The following is a 14,341-nucleotide window of genomic DNA, read 5'->3' as shown; positions in this document are numbered from 1 at the left end:
AAATACAAGCTAACCCCCAAAGTCAGATTTTTCATCTCATCTCATCCCATTCCTCGTCAAGAGTTTTAGATGAGTATGAAGCGGCCATGTCTATGTATTTTTCACAGCTCTTTTCTGATTTTACACAGAAATGTCTGACTGTATTTATACTAGTATGATATGGTACGTTACTGGCTAAGAGCACATGTGGACCCTTCAGTCTGATTTAAACAGATGTCATAGTGCATCCGCAGTACAACAGCTAAGCATGATATATTATAAAGCAGCTGTTGCGAGGTCCGGTGTCTATATTACAAACAGATGTTATAACACTTGTCATAAGGTTAATCCATAATCACATGATATATCACAAAACAGATAGCACAGCTGCCGATCATTCACGGATATTGTAAATATTGAGTAATTTCACATTGTTGACACACTTGTTGTATAAGTATGATCAATGTAACTTACTACTTACAAGATTTCTCAAACTCGTGAATGGGTGGCTGTGTCTTATACCGTGTCTACACCAGATGAGAGCGCCGCGGCGTGACAAAATACTATAGAATCCATTATAATAAGCGATGCTGTCTACAGTGGATGCGGTGCAGCACGACACGACAAATCCCTGACCGTAAACTCCTGCCGAGTTCTGTTTATGACGGACTGACACAAAGTTCAAATCATTTTTAACAGTCGCTTTGTCGCATCCAGTGTAGATACGGTGTTATACATTTTTTATAAGGTTAAATGCAAGCATAAAACTCACCTTTGAATTTCCTCCTCTCTTCGTCTGATAATTTCGAGTCGAGCCTCTCTTATGAAGTACATTTTGACGATAAAGAAGCCGAAGTCCTCTGCTGGCGCTGTAGACATTGCTCTCCGCTGTTTGAAAATTCATTGCATTTAAAAAAAAAATATAAAGTATGTGTTATACAAATGGCTAAAACCATTGAGTGCATAGCTCCACGAACTAATTTAAGCAATTAATTTCACGTTGAGTAGCTGAAACATTGGCATTTTCGACTTGTGAACTTCATATAAACGTAAATTGTCAAAACTGCCTTTAAATCTTATCGTCTTCAATATTAACACTTATATAAATATAACATGGAGCAATATATCTGCATCCCCCCAGAGGGTCCCAACCTTTCGCCTTACACTGGATGTGCTTGCCTTTTCTTCGTGATGTGTTGGCCAGCATTTTCAAACTGGCACAACGCTTACTCACGCATTTGCTAATTTAAACATGAAGAGCACTTATTCTTCTGGCAGCCAGAGATATTCTTTCTAAAAGTTAACACTCGTCCACACCCCCCTGAAACGGCCCTGAAAGATAAACTACTTCCATAAGAAAACATGACTAGAAATTATGTTTATATCATGTTTATAATGGGTTTTATGTTAATGTCTCATCGCTCCGGCCAAACAAGGCTTCACAATATGTTAAGGGGCGTAACATTTTCGTCTTACACTTAGGGCATTCAGCCAATCACAACACACTGGATAGCTGGCCAATCAGAGCACACCTTGCTTTTCAGAGCGATGAGCCTTGTGAAAATCTATGCGTTTCCGAAGGCGGGCAAAGAGGAGAAACAATAATGTACAGTATGTGGAAAATAATGTGTTTTTGAACCTTAAAACGCATAAACACATTTCATTACACCAAATACACAAAATATGTTGTTTTAATCAGCATCATGTGACTCCTTTAATATAGGCTTCAATAGAATCGGTGGTACCGGGAAAGACGCGCACATCATCTGTGTCCAGGGTGTCCACAGTCTTAAATAACGTTTTCTTAATAAAAGGCCTTAAAAAGACTTCAAATGTTATATAGATATTTTTGGACACATTACCGCTAAATTATCTCAAATCTGATGGAACTAATGACTGTTTACAATCATTGAACAGACCGGAGAGTTTTTTCAGCTCTGCGCTAGTAACTGCATCATCAGAGAGAACCGCAGGAGCAGAATACAGCTCGAAGTACCTTCTTCATGTTCTCAATAATAATAATAATGATAATAATAATAATAATAATGATAATGATAATGATATAGGTCTAGCTACAGCTGATCAGCCTTCTAGCTAGTTTAACATGTTTTTGTTTTTACTTCCCCGACTGGACAAATAGACCTAGCCTGATTAACACATAAGTGACAAAAGAAATAAATAAATAACCAGTGAAGCATTGAACTGTGAGAATGATTCTTCTAATTTCATTAGCCTACATTCAGTGTAAGTGGAGACTGATAATGGAGAGTGTATTTCTGGTGTGAAGGTCGCGCTGTTGAGGCTCAGTTTGTCTCTTTGTGAGAGACTTAAAAACAAATGAGCAAAACAGCACACATAAAGAAACACACTGAGGTAACATTCAAAATGTTTAGTTTATTCCTAACATGATATAGATAAGTAACATGCCATGACAAATGAGCTTTTTTCTGAATATTCTCATGATGCAAAAAACAAACAAACAAACAACAACAAAAAAACATTCAAACACCTACAGAGTGCGCATTACCTGAAGTCAAGTGCGCGTTAACATTTACAGTGTGCTCTTTCACTGCATGATTCAGTTAAAATACATTCAATTATCACAAATTCAAGACATGGGGGCAGAAAATGTGTATATTTATACCACTTCATATAGTTAATCATTTTTTTTTATACAGTAGTTCAGTGAACTAGCCTAGAAGTTAAGAGACCCATATTGCCTGTGTTTGCACTATTGTGACAACATAAACAATTCCAAACAAAGCCACAGCGACTGATCTATAATCGAGATCAGTGAACACAGAGCTGTTCTGCGTCTCTGAGCAACACCAAGGTGTTTCGTGTCTGAATGAATGAATCAACAGTGACTTGCTGCCACCTACTGGCGGTTTTAATGTTTACATTTAAAGTATCTTTATTATTTAAATCATTTCAAATATCTGTATTCAACGTTTCATTTGTAATACAAAAACACTTCTAGTTCATTTAAAACACTTCTACTTTCCTTCATAAAAGACTTCTTATCAAGGCATTTATATATCACTCCATTTATAAATATGACAAAAAAGCAAAATATATAAGTGTAATATGTGATGAAAGATGAAAACTGAAAGATGAAAGCCTGAGACGCTTCTTCCCAGTTTGAACCTTCATTTACATCTCAATCGTTTTTTACACTGAAGGAAAATGACAGATTTTTTTTTTGGATTCTGTTTTTTCTTTCTTGTTCACGTCCATCAGGTCTGAAAGAAACATTTAATCATGTGAGAGTTCAGATGAGTGACACGTCATGAAGATGATTTGTGTAATAGATCACTAGTTCAGGTTTAGGTCATGAAGCTCTAAAGGGCGCTACATGCACTGCACTTTCTGTTGTGGTGGCTTCTGCTGCTGCTCTGAGAAAGTCTTGAGGTTTTGATGCAGACTTTAATATCAGAGACAATGAAGCCGAGAAACTCTGTTAGGTCTGTGTCTGCTCACTCTTCATACAGGTTTCTATAAACAACACATATCACTCAGGCCACTATGACTGGTCTATATCTCCTCATGTCTGCATTATACTAGGAACACAAAGAGGTCTCAGTTCATCACGTCAGCACAAGATCATCATGTTTTCTCTTAACAGCAGCTCATCATATTTGAGCACACACAGTTAAATGATGACTATAATAGTAGAACAACTCATATTAAAACCATTATATTCACATTGATTATACTTGATTAATTCATATTTTGATGAATACAAATCTTCTAATGAATTGAATGTGTTTTCTGTTATTGTAACTCTAGTGAGCATCAGCATGTTTTCAGTGTGATGATTGAGGAATGAAGAATAAACACCAACCTGTTTGTTCTTCAGTATCACGATGTTTCATTCTGCAGGTTCTGGATCTCTTATCTTCTCTCTTTTCTCTCTTTCTGCTGTGAAATAAAAAAAATAAATAAATACTGTGTGAGATGTGTTTTTATTGCATAAGGTACATATTTTACGGTTATAACCTTCTCTGTAAATGTTAGAAAGTCGTGTGAGTTCTTCCCATTTTATTAAATGCTCTTCAGCTTTACAGAAGGAGCTCCAGCAACTCAAGCAGACAGAGAGCAATAATTCTGAATAAATATTCATTTGTTATTAGACCTTAAATGTAGGTTTCAAATTTAAAACGAGTAAATGTCTGTCTATGAAAACAGCAACTGTAACTTATGTGACAAATTTTGTTTATAAATTTTTTACTGAGATGTTCTAATCTCTTCATTGCATTGTGAAAAAGCTGATCAGCCAATAGGATGTGTGCTTTAGGTCACATGTTCAGAGCCGCTGCCTGTTACATAAAACTAATACTCGGTGTCTCACAAACAGATTGTTACTGACTGACAGAAGAAAAGAGGAAGAATCTAGAAGCGTCTCTCGTCTCTGTATTCTTGATAATGATCTGAACATGTTTCTTCTCAGTAACAAGCGGGGGACAGAAACAGAAAGATGAGCAGCACTGCTTTGTATCAAAGACTATAGAAACACAAAGGTTCACTCCTATTACTCATGAATGGGAGAAACTGCAACGTGCAATATGGTAGAATAGTCCCACCTTTGTAGAAGGTTTTTATTAAACAAAATATGAATTAGTCAAGTATAATAACTGTGAATATAGCCATTTATGTATCAAGTTCTTCTACTATTATAATCATGTGTTTGTGTGTATGGAGGCCTGAGAAGAAGTCATTTCCCAGCAAACACAGAACGTTGTGAGGACGTCGCCAGTTAGTCGTCATTTGGTCAGCGCGACATTACTTTATGGCAACGTTGTGAGGACGTCGTGGTAAAGTTCCATTTTCTGATCTTTTTTTTTCAGATAACTTTTAATATTATTGCACTAGATGTATTATTATTATTAAGATACCATTTGAACAGCATATTCTTTGGGAAATATACAAAAAAATTAATCAAGCATGTTTGTAGTGCCTTCCAGTAAGTCACTTCAGACGCCTCAGGGGTTTCAATAGATTCTTGGTTTATTCCAGTAAAAAATAAAATGTGATTTAACTGATAAATAATCCACAAGTAAATAAATTGAAAACCATATGCCTGCTGGCGTCCATTCATTTCCAACATCAAGTTCAAACTCCTTTGTCTGCCACTAATTGGCACAGGTGTGCAATTTAACTCATTCTGTTCCAAGGCCTTTCAAGACCACAATATCATAATTCACCAGCAGGGGTCACTAAATTAACTTAAACATAAATATCATATGGCTGGCTCCTATGGCTCCTACACACCGGCCCTCTTATTGCTACCGGCTATATAGGTACAATAATAACTAAACAGAGAACATGGAGCCATACATTATAATATACACAGAAAAGATACATTTGTCAAATCATCAATAATCAGAATCATTCACACGTATACAATACATAAATGTTTGTTTCAAATAAAAATATCAAATTTTTCAGTTCATTCAACAATATCAGTTTGAATTAAAGTTCATCAATAGTTCTTTTTTAGAGTCCTTCTTGTTCAATATATAATGTAAACAACAAAACATGAGTCCATTATGCCACAAGAGGCATTGTGCATTCAAAGGTCAATTTCAGTGTGTATTTATGTGTATACGCGCATGTGTGCACGTTGCAAGAAATTTCTTGCTCGAATAGTCCTTGGTCCATTGTGCGATTGTAAAGATCAGTACATATAAGTTCTTACAAGGTAAAGTAATCGTCACATATACATTGGTCATTCATATCTACATGTCATTTTCCATCAATAAACAAACCTTTGTAATTGGTCTATAACACTTGTCTTTGTTTTTAAAGTCAAACTACGAACAATTCCCTTTGAATCTTTCTTTGTGTCAATAACCTTCCCTAACATCCAAGATCCCCTAGGGGCAGTAGGGTCTGCACTTAACACAATATCACCATTTTCATAGTTTCTTTTCTTTTTAAACCATTTCTGTCTCTCTTGTAGGTTTGGAAGATATTCTCTAACCCATCTTTTCCAAAATATATCAGCTAAGTATTGTATTTGCTTCCATCTACGTCTACTATACGTGTCTGATTTCTGAAATAAGCCAGGTGGTAATGTAGGTTGCCCTTTAAGAAGTAAAAGGTGGTTGGGCGTTAAAGGTTCAAGGTCATTTAGACTATCCGGATTTGTGGTAAGTGGGCGACTATTCATTATGGCTTCTACCTCACAGATGAAAGTGTGAAGAGATTCATCATCTAGAATTTGATCCTTTGTTAGTGATAGAAGTGTTTGTTTGACCTGTTTTATTAACCTCTCACATACTCCAAAGTGTGAAGCGGCAGGTGGGTTGAAAATCCATTCTATGCCCTTTTGTTGCAGAGCAACTTGGAGTTTGTGGTTTTGGTTCCACTCTTTTATGGCCTTCTTTAGTTCAGAGTCAGCTGATGTCAGGTTAGTTCCATTGTCAGATCTTATTTGACGCACTTGCCCTCGTCTGCATATGAATCTGCGGATTGCATTGATGCATGAATCAGTGTCAAGTGAATTGGCTATTTCCAAATGTATTGCTCGAGTTGTGAAACAGGTAAAGATGACACCATATCTTTTCACTTCACTGCGTCCTCTTTTTACTACAATTGGACCAAAGAAGTCTGCTCCAACAAAGGTAAATGGTGGTAAATCTGGTGTTATTCTTTCTTTTGGCAAGTCTGCCATTTTTTGTTCTCCTAGGTTTGAATGTAAGCGTTTGCAGAACACACACTCAGACCGTATTTTTCTAGCAAGGGAATTTGCTGCTGGAATCCAGTATTGCTGTCGCAGCTTGGCTAACATGTGATTCCTTCCACAGTGGCCAAGTTGTTCATGAATGTGTTTCAACACCAGTTTGGACACATGATGGTGTTTTGGAAGAATCATAGGATGTTTTTGGTCCTCTGGCATAGTCATTTTGCTTAATCTCCCTCCTGTACGAAGTATACCATCTTGCAGAATAGGATCAAGCTTACGAATGTGGCTCTGACGACTGACGTGAGTGTTTTCTTTTTGCAAGGTTTCGATTTCTTCTGGAAATGCCTCCATTTGTGTAAAACGTACGATTGCATTTTCTGCTCTTTTGACATCTTCTAAAGTAATCTGCTGTACATTCATACATTTTTTGACGATTTGCATTTTTCTTTCCATCAGACATTTTTTCTCTGCATTTGAGTTCTTACTTGTGTTGGTAAGTATTTCCTTTCGTTTGTGACTTAGTTGCAAGAGAACGTCCTTTAGCTTAAGTAACCAAGCTACTGCTCTGGTTAGATTGTTCCAATTTGAGTGATAGTGTATGAATGTATGAGTAGGATTTTGTTCTTCCTTTACAATTAAGTTCATGATGAGAACGTCCTTCTTCACTTCCACATCAGCATCCTCATCACCTTCATGCGTTTGTGTGAAAATGTCGGAATTTGTCCATTCAGATTCATGACATTTGAGGAATTCTGGACCATTTAGCCAAGCCTTTGAATTCAGAAGAGCACTGGCCTTGAGACCACGAGATGCACAATCTGCTGGATTTTGTTTAGTGTTTATGTATCTCCATTGTTTTACCTTGGTAAATTCTCTGATTGTGTTCACTCTATTGGCCACAAATGTTTTAAATCTTTTGTTCTCATTCTGAATGTACTTCAATGTTGATGTACTATCTGTCCAGAAAATGGAGTTCTCAAGAGCAAGTTGTAACTCTGCTTTGATCATTCTATCCATTCTTATCGCAAGAACTGCTGCAGTGAGTTCCATTCTTGGCATTGTAGTATGTTTCAGTGGTGCAACTCGTGATTTCCCCATTATAAATGAGGTGTGCACTTCAAGTTTTGAATTTGTGAGACGAAGGTACGTGACACAGCCATAACCACTTTCAGACGCGTCACTAAAGTGGTGTAGTTGTGCAGATGTTATTGGACCAAAGCTCTTTGGCTTGAGACATCTGTTGACACTGAGCTCCCCAATGCAACTTAGACCTGCCATCCATTCACGCCACATCTCTATGTAGTGGTCTGGTAGGTCTTTGTCCCAGGCGAAATTGAGCTTGCAAAGATCTTGCAGAATGTTCTTAGCAGTGAGGACGAATGGACAGATAAAGCCAAGAGGATCGTATACTGAGGATATGATGGACAGTATTCCTCTTCGAGTATATGGCTGCTGTTTCAGGCTCACTGCGAAAGTGAGTTTGTCTCTTTCTATGTGCCATTGTATGCCAAGAGTTCTTTCTGTAGGAAGATCATTGGATTCCAAGTCAAGGTCTTTGACCTCCTTTGCTCTGGCTGCCTGTGGGATGGACATTATTACTGTTCTGCTGTTACTTATCCACTTGTGCAAACGAAAGCCTCCCATTGAGCAAGCCTTTTCAAGCTCTTTTAGCAACATCACAGCATCAGTTTCAGTGGGCACTGATTTCAAGCAATCATCTACATAAAAATCTTGCTTAATTGTTTCCACCGTTTCTGGCGAAAAGAGATCTTTGAAATCTTCGGCAGCTTGTCATTCTGTGTTCTTTCAAAGGTAATCCTGTGTCACCATTTGGCCACCATAGAAAGCGCAAAAAGTCCACATGCTTCTCCATAACTCTTACCTGGTGAAACATGCTTTCCACATCTGCCATAAGGGCGATTGGCTCCTGGCGGAAACGCAACAAGACACCTACCAGATTACTGGTGAGATTTGGACCTTGTATTAATTTGCTATTCAAGGATGTTCCCTGGAAGGATGCAGAGCAATCGAATACAACTCTTAGGGAGCCCTTCTTTGGATGGTGCACTCCATGATGTGGAATGTACCACACCTTTCCACTTTGTGTTTCCAGTTCATCAACTGGCACCGCTTCTGCGTGACCTTTTTCAAGCATTCCTTCTAGAAATGCAGTATACTCTCTATGATATCGTTCATTCTTGTCAAATTTTCTTTTCAGAGACATAACACGTTGCTGTGCCTGTTGGTAGTTGTTTGGCATCATTACGTCATTTTCTTTAAAAGGTAACGGTAAGTAATAATGCCCATTTCTCAGTTCCTTTGAACTTTCCATCATAGACATGAACCTTTTGTCTTCGACTGACATCTCTGATTTCTCCTCAGCTGCAAGTTCTGGAAAATCCTGATGATACTGTTTAATCAACAAGTCATTCAAATCTGCTACAGATATGCGATTAACTACAATACATGAGTGACTTCCTTGCATTTGACATGTTGTTTCTTGCATGAGCCCGTTGAAGACCCATCCTAAGGGTGTGTTAACAGCATATGGCCCATTACCTCTACTGTTTATCACCTTCCATGGCTCCATAAGCTTTGCAGCATTTGTGCCTATTAACAACTCAATGTCAGCATCCAATTGTGGAATCTTCACCTCATGTAAGTATTTCCATTTCTCTAGTGATTTTTGTGTTGGTATGTGTCGTTTTGAAACTGGTAATTTTGTTTGAGTATAAACTTCTGGGAGTTTATGATACAGCAGGCCTTCCATATTGCTGACTTCAAGGCCAGAGACTATACTGCTGTGGACACTTTTCTCCTGTCCCATTGTACACAAGAGTATTGTGGTGTTTTTACCAGAGACGTTTAACTTTCTTTTCAGTGAGTCAGTACAAAATGTAGCTGAGCTACCAGGATCCATAAATGCATGAGTATTTATGACTTTGTCAGAATTTGAGACCTTTACTTTCACTGGCACAATAGCAAGAGTGCACTGTTTTGATTGACCGACCTCCATCAGTTCATCATCTTCTACGGATACCATGGCACTACTCAATGGTTTGTTTCCAGTTACAATGCAGTCATCTTTAATTACATCTTTTACTTTACCAGTATGAATGTGAAGGATAGTTGGATGAGACAGAGAACATGTTTCACATTTCATTCTATTTTTGCATGTTTTGCTAACGTGTCCCTTTGTTAGACAACCAAAGCACATCCCGCTTGTTTTCAGGAATTCTATTTTCTCACTATTTGGTTTGGACTTAAACTTTTCACAATTTTCAAATGTGTGATTTCTTTCACAAAATAAGCAAGGTCTTTCAAGGTAACACTTATTTGCATTCCGTTTGTGTTCATTTTGTGACTCGTTCTTTTTTATTTCAGATGCTTGAGCAACTGTAGTGGCAAAGCTGGTCCTCCCACTAGGTTTGGTGATAGGTTTTTGTGGTTTAGGTCTTGACGTTATTTTGCTCTCCATTGAGATGTGGATGTCACCAAATATTGGATCAAGCATTGCTCTGGACTGTCTATCAATAAAGTCTATTAAGTCTTTGAATGTTGCTCTGTGTTTGTTATCTTGCATGCTACACACATTTGCTCGCCATTTATCTCGCAGCTTATATGGGAGTTTAGACACAATGAGTCTTAAATTAGTGGAACTTTCAAGCTCTTTTAATCCATCAATGTCTTGCATTGTATTGTAGCAGCTATGTAAAAATAGAGCATATGATTGCAACCCATTTCCATCCTCTGGTTTGATGGTTGACCAGTTTAAGGCTTTATTCATGTAAGCAGATGCTATTTTATAGCAGTTTCCAAAATGGTATTCGAGCTGCCTTTTAGCTTCCTTATATGCAACGGTAGGATCCATATGCATGAAGCTACTGACAAGGTTTCTGGCCTGGTTTCTTGTATACTGTTGTAAGTAATATAGCCTGTCATCCATATTTGTAGTTTTACTCTCAACACATTGCTCAAATGCTTTGATGAATGTCCTATATTGAAGAACATCACCATCGAATATGGGAATTTCTCTATCTGGCAGAAGAGAAAGTGTTTGTTGTTTCACTAACATTTCAGTGATTTGAGTTTGACTTTTTAAAATATCAGTGACGTTTTTGTCATAGCCATTTGGGTGAATCGCTCTTTCTATTGGCACTGAAACGCTCGAGTTTACATTTTGTTGTGCACCTAAAGTTTGCCTAGGGTCACTTCGAGGGGCTGATCCTTCTCTCTTGGATTTCATTGGTCTTTGTGCTGTTGCAGGGAGGTTATATTCGGTCGGTGTACCGTATTTATATTCGCCCGACACTGAACGTTGTTCTTCAGCTTCCCTGAATACTTTAACCCTTGCCTCTGCGGCAGCCAGTTCGGAATCTATGACCATTTTCTCTCTTCGTGCCTTTACTTTTGCAATAATATTTGCTTCTTCAATATCAAGGTCAAGTTTATTATTCAAAGCCTGTGCCTTTGCTCTAATAGCCGCGCATTCTGCTTCAGCCTTTAGATGCGTGAGAGATTCTCGTGATGCGCCACTGAGAGCGCTTGTCGCTTTGCAGCTATGCGTGACACTGTGCGCTACTTGAGATGCGCTATCTTGGGGCTTAACAGTACCAATATCGTCCTGCTCGTCTTTCTCATTATCATCATCTTGATCAACCTCGAGCCAGTTCGTGACATCATCTAAGAAGCTTTTGAAAAGGTGATATTTGGGTTGGTACCAGTCTAAATCATCAGCCTCCTTTTCATATTCATCTTTTATTAATTGTTGTACAGTTGCTTGTAAACTAATAAACTCAGCAAAAAATCCATCAAACGAGTTAACTTGTCTCCTGACAGTTTCTTTGTCCTGTCCTGCTTCAATAAGACTGTTAATTTCATTTCGTTTGCGTGTTAAAACACCAAGCTTTCCCCTTCGTGTTGCAATTAACTTAAACAGTTGTTTTTCTTCAGACGAATCCTGCTCTACAGTCTCTTCGTCAGACATTTTTCAAGGATCAACTCCAAAGTTCAACACATCAATGAGATCAATTTATGTTTATGGTGTAAACACATTGGCTCATGTTCAAAGTCATTGTAAGAGCTCAGCGGCCCGGTCCAATTCAGCGGTTTACTCACAAACTTTAGAGAACGCTGCTCCCAGTCTTTCAAGTATTCCTAGAAGTCCTTGAATCAAACTTTCCAATAGCAGAGGTTTTCAACTATGTAGTGCCTTCCAGTAAGTCACTTCAGACGCCTCAGGGGTTTCAATAGATTCTTGGTTTATTCCAGTAAAAAATAAAATGTGATTTAACTGATAAATAATCCACAAGTAAATAAATTGAAAACCATATGCCTGCTGGCGTCCATTCATTTCCAACATCAAGTTCAAACTCCTTTGTCTGCCACTAATTGGCACAGGTGTGCAATTTAACTCATTCTGTTCCAAGGCCTTTCAAGACCACAATATCATAATTCACCAGCAGGGGTCACTAAATTAACTTAAACATAAATATCATATGGCTGGCTCCTATGGCTCCTACAATGTTAAAATAATTATATATATATATATATATATATATATATATATATATATATATATATATATATATGCCATCAGTTTAAGAACAATAAAATAAACAATTTACTTAGCAAATGGTGATAATGTTTGTTAATGAAAGAGAGTACGGGACAAATTAACATTTAAACCTTAAACTAGCAGCGCACGTCACTTTCTGAGTGAAGTGCGCAACGTGCGCGTGCCCGTCATTTTGTAACGGTCAACTTCCAGCAGACGGACACGGAGGAAAGGTAAGTCCTATAAATCTACTTTTATTCATAGATTTTAACTGATATAACGTTAAATGCCATCAAAGAGGAGTAGTGTTTTGTATTTTTGTAGGTTTCCTCTTTCAATTTAATAAATAAATGCTCTGTTTGGTTAATTAGCTCAAAAGCAGTCTCAGAGGTGGTCTAAGGTAACGGTAACTGTTAAAATCGAATATAACCTTACCTGTTTTAAATTATTTGAAATGTATCACTATAAACTATACAGTATTAACTTTCTAATTATTCAATTTGTAACCGTAGTAACGTTAATTAGTTTGTTTGAATGCCTGCTGCTCGAGCTTGATGATGCTCATGCTAGCCATGCTGTGAACTTGAATATAATCTGATAGAACGTTAAATATAAAGTTTAACGTTAATTAAACCGAGGCTGCCGAAATCATGTTCAGTGTAACGTTATGTGGGATTAATAATTTCCCCTTTTCTTCCTCAAGTGGCAGGCTTGTAAATTCTGTCATCTGTTCATTATTGCTGTTAATGGTGTTTTTCACATGCATGCTTTTTAATGCTAGTTTAATTCTCAAATTGATCTGATGCTTTCGTTTCACAAAAAGTAAACAAATTGTTCACTTTTTTAGGGCCTGACAACCACCAGTTGAGTCCATGATTCAGTGAGTTCCTTATAAGGAAATATATTTGTTACCACCTAGTAATTTAAATGTATTATTTATTGCTTTAAAATGAGCACATATATTTATCATCAGGGGAAGAGACAGTCTGGGCAGCAGCAACAAGACAACTATTACAAGTAGAGATGGGTTTCAAGAACGGGTACTAATTTGGTTCCTGACTTGTTCAGTACTGAAAACATTTACATAAGGTACAGGATCAATAGTGCTGCTATCAGTATTCTTGTAACATTGATTCATTACCCTTTAGACACAACCACATATCCTCCAAATGATCTCTGCGTGGATGGCAGCAAGGATCCAGGATCAAGAGATCATTCTTCATGGAGACTGTTCCACAGGAAGCAGTTTCTCCTGGGTGAAAAACTAAACCTGGTTGTTTCAGCATCACTCAGGCAAGACTAAATACTTTTAAATTGATTTCAGTTGGTTATGTGTTTCAGGTCATCCTGACCATTCTGCTGTCCTGGATGTAAGGCCGTGCTGGAACTACATTTCTCGTGGTTGAAAGATTTGTGCAGCGGTACCCAGACATATAACGCTCCATCACACGGGGCATCAACGCCTCTCGTTTACTTTTAAATGAAGTGACGTCAAGCATGGTGAAATTAATTCTAGAAATTAATTCTAAATAGAAGTTGAAGACTTTTCAAGCGGCAATGCAGCCGTCCTCCAGTCAGAACATCTTATGCAAATACCCATGCGCAGACGCAAGCCAATCGAGTGCATGCAATACCAGAAAACTAATGTGATTGGCTGTCACTATGAGAAGAGACAGTAATTCTGATCCGATATCAGTGTCGTTTTTTGCAAAAAAAATTTTTAATCAATGTAGAATTTTCTATACTTCTGTGTAGGGATGTCAATTTTCAATCATTTCCATGATCGATCGTCGTTTAAATTAATGATCAAATAATCGATTAATCGTTAACCTTAATGCTGCAAAGTCTATTGCAGTAACACCCAGTCACTGGTATGACAGGATGTGCAAAAGTGTGTGTGTGTGTGTGTGTGTATATATATATATATATATATATATACTAGGGGTGTAACGATACGCGTATTCGTATTGAACCGTTCGGTACGACGCTTTCGGTTCGGTACGCGGTACGCATTATGTATACCGAACGGTTCGTTGGAGTAATTAATTATATTTGAAAAAAAAAAAAAGAGAAATATAATGATATGCGTCCAACAAGGTAGCCCAATAACCCAAACA

This window comes from Carassius auratus, chromosome 3 (assembly GCF_003368295.1).
Source record: "Carassius auratus strain Wakin chromosome 3, ASM336829v1, whole genome shotgun sequence".
NCBI lineage: Eukaryota > Metazoa > Chordata > Actinopteri > Cypriniformes > Cyprinidae > Carassius > Carassius auratus.
Note: the sequence above shows the minus strand (reverse complement) of the source record.